Source organism: Mustela erminea, chromosome 2, assembly GCF_009829155.1.
Source record: "Mustela erminea isolate mMusErm1 chromosome 2, mMusErm1.Pri, whole genome shotgun sequence".
In the NCBI taxonomy this organism is placed as follows: domain Eukaryota; kingdom Metazoa; phylum Chordata; class Mammalia; order Carnivora; family Mustelidae; genus Mustela; species Mustela erminea.
This window is the reverse complement of record NC_045615.1, coordinates 45751167-45757784: the sequence shown is the minus strand read 5'-3', so window position 1 is coordinate 45757784 and position 6618 is coordinate 45751167. Positions and strand designations below refer to the sequence as shown.

The following is a 6618-nucleotide window of genomic DNA, read 5'->3' as shown; positions in this document are numbered from 1 at the left end:
GGTATCTGAATTATAGGAATTATAGGTAGGCTATTGTGATTTTTGTCTCTGGCCATAAAAAAAGTAAAGCAGTGGAATTCACACCCCAAGGGTATCTGAAGAGGCAGAAACATATAAATGGGGCATTTGAGTTACTATAAAATAAGACTCTGGGTCTCCCCCATCCCATCTTTCATTTATAAATTAAATAATATTATTGTTTTTCAAATAGACTCTTGCACTTAGAAAACGTTTCAACTTAGACAAATTCTGAATGCTAATGAATAATATTTAGCTTAGGTTTTGAAGCATGTGGTATGAAAGAGTTATGTCAAAGTTTTGAGCTTTGGAGTATCTGCGGATCTTAGATTGGATAAAAATTCCCTCTTCACAACACTGTAAATTTAGAGAGAGACTGAAACTATATTGTACTGATATTTCATTCAGGACTAACTTTCACTATAAATTTACCAAACTATAAGTGATATTTACTGTTCATAGTTATAATGTTCAGGGACAGGATTTGATATAGTGTATTAGATTTTATTGTTGCTGTAACAAATTACTACAAATTTAGAGGCTTAAAACAACATGGATTTATTATCTCATAGTTTTCATGGGTTAGGATTTTTCTATTTATTGTTTGTTTTTTATTTTTAAAGATTTTATTTATTTGAGAGTGTGTGAGCAAGCGAGTGAGCGCAAGCAGGGAGAACAGGGAGAGGGAGATGCAGGTTTCCCTCCAAGCAGGAAGCCTGATGTGGGGCTCAATCCTAGGACTCTGAGATCCTGACTTGAGCCAGAGGCAGAAGCTTAATGGGCTGAGCACCCAGGCACCCAAGACTGTCTTTTTCTTATTGTATATTCTTGGCCTCCTTTGTCATAGAAGCATGGGTTTATTTCTGGGCTCTCTCTTCTGTTTCATTGATCTTTGTGACTATTATGTGTTCTTTAGCTTGAATTTGTAAGTTTGTAAGTTTCTAAAGTAAATAGGAGGTATATGTTTATGTTACTTTCGTGACCATAATGACACTTATTATTATCTTTTAGTTAGTACCTATTGGTCAGCTCAGAGCTCCAGAAGATTTTGATGGATTATAGGAATAGAAAATTTTCATGGAAAATTAGATCTGGAGGTAAGAAAATGAGCCTCCAAGAAGAGACAATTAACAAGTGGTTAGTAGATGTAATAGAATAAAATCCCCATTTATAGTAGTGATAAAATATGAAATACCTAGAGATGAAGTTAACAAAAATTTGCAAAATCTATGTGAAAAAATTAAAATATTACTAAAGAACACAGAGAAAACATGGACAAATGTTAAGGAATACCATACTCTTGGATAAGAAGACAATTATTATAAAGCTGACATTCCTCCCTAAGTTAATTAATTTAAGCTGAAGTACTAGTAAGTTATTTTTGATTTAACTACACAAGTTGATTCTAAATTTCATATGGAAAAATGATCAAGGAACTATAGCCTGGAAAATTCTAACAAAAAAGAAGAAAGAGAGAGAGATGTAGGAAGAATTTGCTGGCTACATATTAATACGTATATGCCACAGTAAAGCTATAATAATTAAAAGTGTGACACTGGTATATGAAAAAAAGGAATGGAAAAATTAAGAAATAGAGTTAAATGTATATGGATTTTAATATAAAAGTGATATTTTAAGTCAATGGTGGAAAGATATTTTGTTCAATAAATTGTTAAGGGACATTGGTTAGTTTCTTCAAAAGAAGCTTAAAAGGTGACCCCTGTATCCCTTAAAATAGATGGGTTGAAGACATAAATATTAAAATAAATATTAAATGTGAAAACATAATAGTATTAGAGGAATAATGGGAGATGATTTCATAACCTTGGTATTTAGAAGGCCTTTCCACAAATGACATAACCCCCCTGAAATTCATTAAATGATTTAATTCTACTTTGTGCAAATTTAAAAAAAAGCCAAAAGCATAATAAACATAGAAAAATGATAAAACTGGAAAAGAATGAAATATATTATACAAAGTACTTAATTTTTTTAAATATGTAAGATATCCTATAAATCAATAAAGAAAAAGACTGTAGGCTAACTGAAAATGAGAACACTTCACGAAAAAGGAATGAAAATGACTCAGATCGGGGTGGTTGGGCGGCTCAGGTGTTTAAGCGTCTGTCTTTGGCTCAGGTCATGATCTCGGGGTCCTGGAACTGAGACCTGTGTTGGGCTGTCCGCTCAGCAGGGAACCTGCTTCTCCCTTTCCCACTCCCCCTGCTTGTGCTCTCTCTCTCTGTGTGTCAAGTAAATAAATAAAATCTTAAAAAAAAAAAAGAAAATGATTCAAACAGATGAAAACACTTCATTCATGATAAGAGAAAGACAAATATAAAACCATAGTTAATATACCACTATTTTCACGATATTAAGTTGGTAAATTTGATAAGGAAATAAAGAAATTTACACTTTTACAGGACTGGTGGGAATGTAAATTGATACAAACTGTCTGGAGGATAACCTAGCAATATCTGGCGATATAAGAAATTCAGGCAGGGACACCTGGGTGGATCAGTCAGTTAATTGTCGACTTCAGCTCAAGTCATGATCTCTGGGTCCTGGGATTGAGCTCAGTGCGGGGAGTCTGCTTGTCCCTCCCCACCATCATGCTCACTCTCTCTCTTCTCTCAAGTAAATAATAAAATCTTTAAAAAAATATTCATGCAGCCTTTGATCCTGCTGTATATTTTCTATGTATTGATCCTATTTATACATGAGCATGATGACTATGTACAAAGATATTCATGACAGTACTGTTTATAATAGAAATATTTGGAAGTAACACAAATGCCCTTTAATAAATATTGGTTAAATACACTATGGTTTGTGAGAGTAATAAGAACTTTTTTGAATGTTTATTGTGTGTCGAGTACTATATTAAGCACTTTACATATATAATCTAATTTAACCCTCACAGCAAATATATGAGGAAGGACCCATTATTATCCTCTTTTACAAAAGGGAAACTGAGGCACAGAAAGGACAACTAACTTACTCCTGATAAGTAGTAGGGCTGGGACTCAAAGTTAGGCTTTGGAATAGACATATTCTTACTAGGGTACAGTTTCTCCCATACATTTTAAATTCTAGGAACGTGTGAAAAAGAAGTTCAAGGAAGCCACTCTATGTACTATACTGATGATCTAGATTGCTTAGAAACACATATATATGTATTTCTAAGGTACATATTTTGTGAAAAACTGCAAGGAATAGAATGGTATAGCATTTCATCTTTGTGGAAAAAAGAATATATTGATAAATTTTTATCAATACATGGTCTATCTTCATAGATACACAAAAAAATTAGCACTAGTGTTTGCATTAGGGGAGAGGAACTGAGTGTCTTGATGAACAGAGGAAGGAAGAAGATTTATTTACGTTTATTCTGCATATTTTGAATTTTGTGCCATGAACATATGCTCTTTATTAAAGAAAAAGAAATTAAAAAAAGGGGTAAACGTACGGAAGGGTAATTCAGAGGTTTGGTTTTTAGAACTGTCATACTTCCATTTGTAAGGAGTTCATGTTATGAAAATTTAACATGCACCATAAATAAATGACAGGATGAATTCCAAGAACTAAGAAAAGATACTTATTTATAACATAATATATTTATTGCCTACACATCAGTAAGGAAAAAGGTAAACAAACTAATAGAAAAAATGAATGAGGATATGAGCAGGTAAATCATAGAAGAGGGAATTTAGGCTAATGAACACATGAAAAGATGATCAACCACATTAGAATTATGGGAAGGCAAATTAAAATGAGCTATTTCATTTCATACCCAATATTTTAAAGTTTGGTGGTAAGAAGTATTAGGATGGCTAGCAATAGCAGGAATGGCTGGTGGAATGCAAATTGGTCACCCACTTTGGGGAATAACGTGGCAATGCCTAGCAGAGTGGAAGATACCCCTGAAGACCCTGTGACTCAACAGTTCCAATACACATGTGTTCAGGAAACATGTACAAGGATGTTCACAGTGGAGTGTTTAAAAATATAAATTTGGGGCGCCTGGGTGCCTCAGTGGGTTAAGCTGCTGCCTTTGGCTCAGGTCATGATCTCGGGGTCCTGGGATCGAGTCCCGCATCAGGCTCTCTGCTCAGCGGGGAGCCTGCTTCCTCCTCTCTCTCTGCCTGCCTCTCTGCCTACTTGTAATCTCTCTCTGTCAAATGAATAAATAAAATCTTTAAAAAAAAATAAAAATTTGTTAGATATATCAGATAATATGATTCTCAAATATATCTTAGAATTTCCTTTTTAAAAACACTATTTATTTATTTATTTATTTATTTATTTATTTATGAGAGAGAGAGAGAGAGAGGAGGTGAGCAGGGAGAGGGGCTGAGGGAGAGGGGGACAAGCAGACTCCCCAGGACCCTGAGATCATGACCTGAGCTGAAATCAAAAGTCAAACAACCAACTGAGCCACCCAGACGTCTCTTAGAATTTTTCTTTTCTTTCTTTTTTTTTTAGATTTTTGACTTTTGATTTAATTTTCTTTTCTATAATACACTAAAGAAAATACTAGAATCATGACATATCTTAGAATTTCTAAAGAACTTGGCAGTCGATACCCATGGTGTCTATGAAATTGGCTTTGCTACCATGCTTTTACATTTTTAGGGGCTGTCCTAGCATTTGCAATGTACATTTACAACAAATTCAAGTACACGTTCAAATAACATTTTACCATTTCAGAGGTTATACTTGGTTAATATAAAGTGCTTGGATAAAATTTTATGTGTCAAATTGGCTGGCTCAAGGGCCCAGTTTAAACACATTTTTTCTGGGTGTGTGTCTGTGAGGTGCTTCTAGATGAGATGAGCATTGGAATTAGTGGACTCTGTAAGTGTTTGTCCTCCCCAATATGAGTGAGCTTCATCCAGTCTGGTGAGGGCCTGAATAGAACAAACGGTAGGAGAAAGGAATTTACCTCCCTCCACCCCCTCTGTCATCCCCATCCTGTCTCACTGATTGAGCTAAGACATACTATATATTTTTTTTTTGTTAAGATTTTATTTATTTGTTTGAGAGAGAGAGAGCACAAACAGGGGGAGTGCAGGGGAAGAGGGAGAAGCAGACTCTCCACTGAACAGGGAGCCCAACGTGGGACTTGATCCCAGGATACTGGGATCATGACCTGAACCAAAGGCAGATGCTTCACTGACTGAGCCCCCTAGGCACCCTCATGTCATCTTCTACTGAGTTCAGTTGGGATTTACACAATTGGCTCCTCTAGCTCCCAGGCCTTAAGAACTTAGACTGAATTGCATCATAGCCTTTCCTGGGTCTTCAGCTTGCTGATGGCAGATACTGGGATTTCATAACCTCCATAATTGTGTGAGCCAATTCTTCACTGTGTGTGTGTGTGTGTGTGTGTGTGTGTGTGCGCGCACACACACACACACGCTATTTGTTCTGTTTCTCTACAAAACTTTATTTTTTATTATTATTATTTTTTTAAAAAAAATACTCTTTTTTTTTTTAAAAGATTTTATTTATTTATTTGACAGAGACAGAGGGATCACAAGTAGGCAGAGAAGCAGTCAGAGAAAGAGGAGGAAGCAGGCTCCCTGCTGAGCAGAGAGACCGATGCAGGGCTCGATCCCAGAACCCTGAAATCATGACCTGAGCCGAAGGCAGAGGCTTTAACCCACTGAGCCAGCCAGGTGCCCCTCTCTAGAAAACTTTAATACACAAGTATTCCTGATTTCTTCCTCCCATCCCTTGTATCATTGCTGTCATTATTTCACTTTTATATAAGCAATAATCATTGAATACACTGTTGCTATTATTATTCTGAACAAACTGTTATATGTTAGGTTCGCTAAGAATAAGAAAAATAAAAATTTTTATTTACATGCACTTATTCTTTCTCTAGTACTCTTCCTTTTTATGTTAGAACTGTCTGACCTGTATCATTTTTCTTCTCTCTGAAGAAGTTCTTTAAACATTTCTTGTAAGTCAGATCTACTAGCAACATATTCCCTCAATTTTTATTTTTCTGAGAAAGTATTTCTCCTTTACTTTTGAACAATTTCACAGGACATAGAATTCTATTTTGCTACTTTTTTTCCTCTTAAGACTTGAAATATTTCATTCCACTTTGTTCTTGCTTGCATGGTTTCTGGAGAAATCATATGTAATTCTTATCTGTGTTCCTTTCTATAGGTAAAGTGTTTTATCTGCTGGATTCTTTCAAGATCTTTTATTTTCTAAAAAAATTGAGATATAATTGACATATAGCAAGATTTTTTCTATGAATTTGGTATTCTGTGGTTTGAATAGGAGATACCCAGATGTGATGTTTGTTTGTTTATTCTTTGGAGCATTTATCTTGGCCCATTTTCTTTGAGCTTCCTGGAGCTATGATTGGGTGTCACACATTAATTTGAGGAAATTCTCAGTTATCATTGCTTCAAATATTGCTTTTGTTCTTTTCTGCCTTTGTTGTCCTTCTGTTGTTTACATTTTACATACATTACATATTTTTTAGCTGTCCCCCAGTTTTTGGATGTTCTTTTTTTTTTTTTTTGTCTTTTTATCTTTGATTTTCAGTTTCTATTGCCATATCCTTAAGTTCAGAAA

General features: G+C 35.0%; 1 protein-coding gene across 3 annotated transcripts in view; it reads left to right on the top strand.

Annotated features, from left to right (window-relative positions):
- MAPK10 (mitogen-activated protein kinase 10) overlaps nt 1-6618 on the top strand; it is a 585543-nt gene that overhangs the window by 125560 nt on the left and 453365 nt on the right. The window lies entirely within an intron of this gene.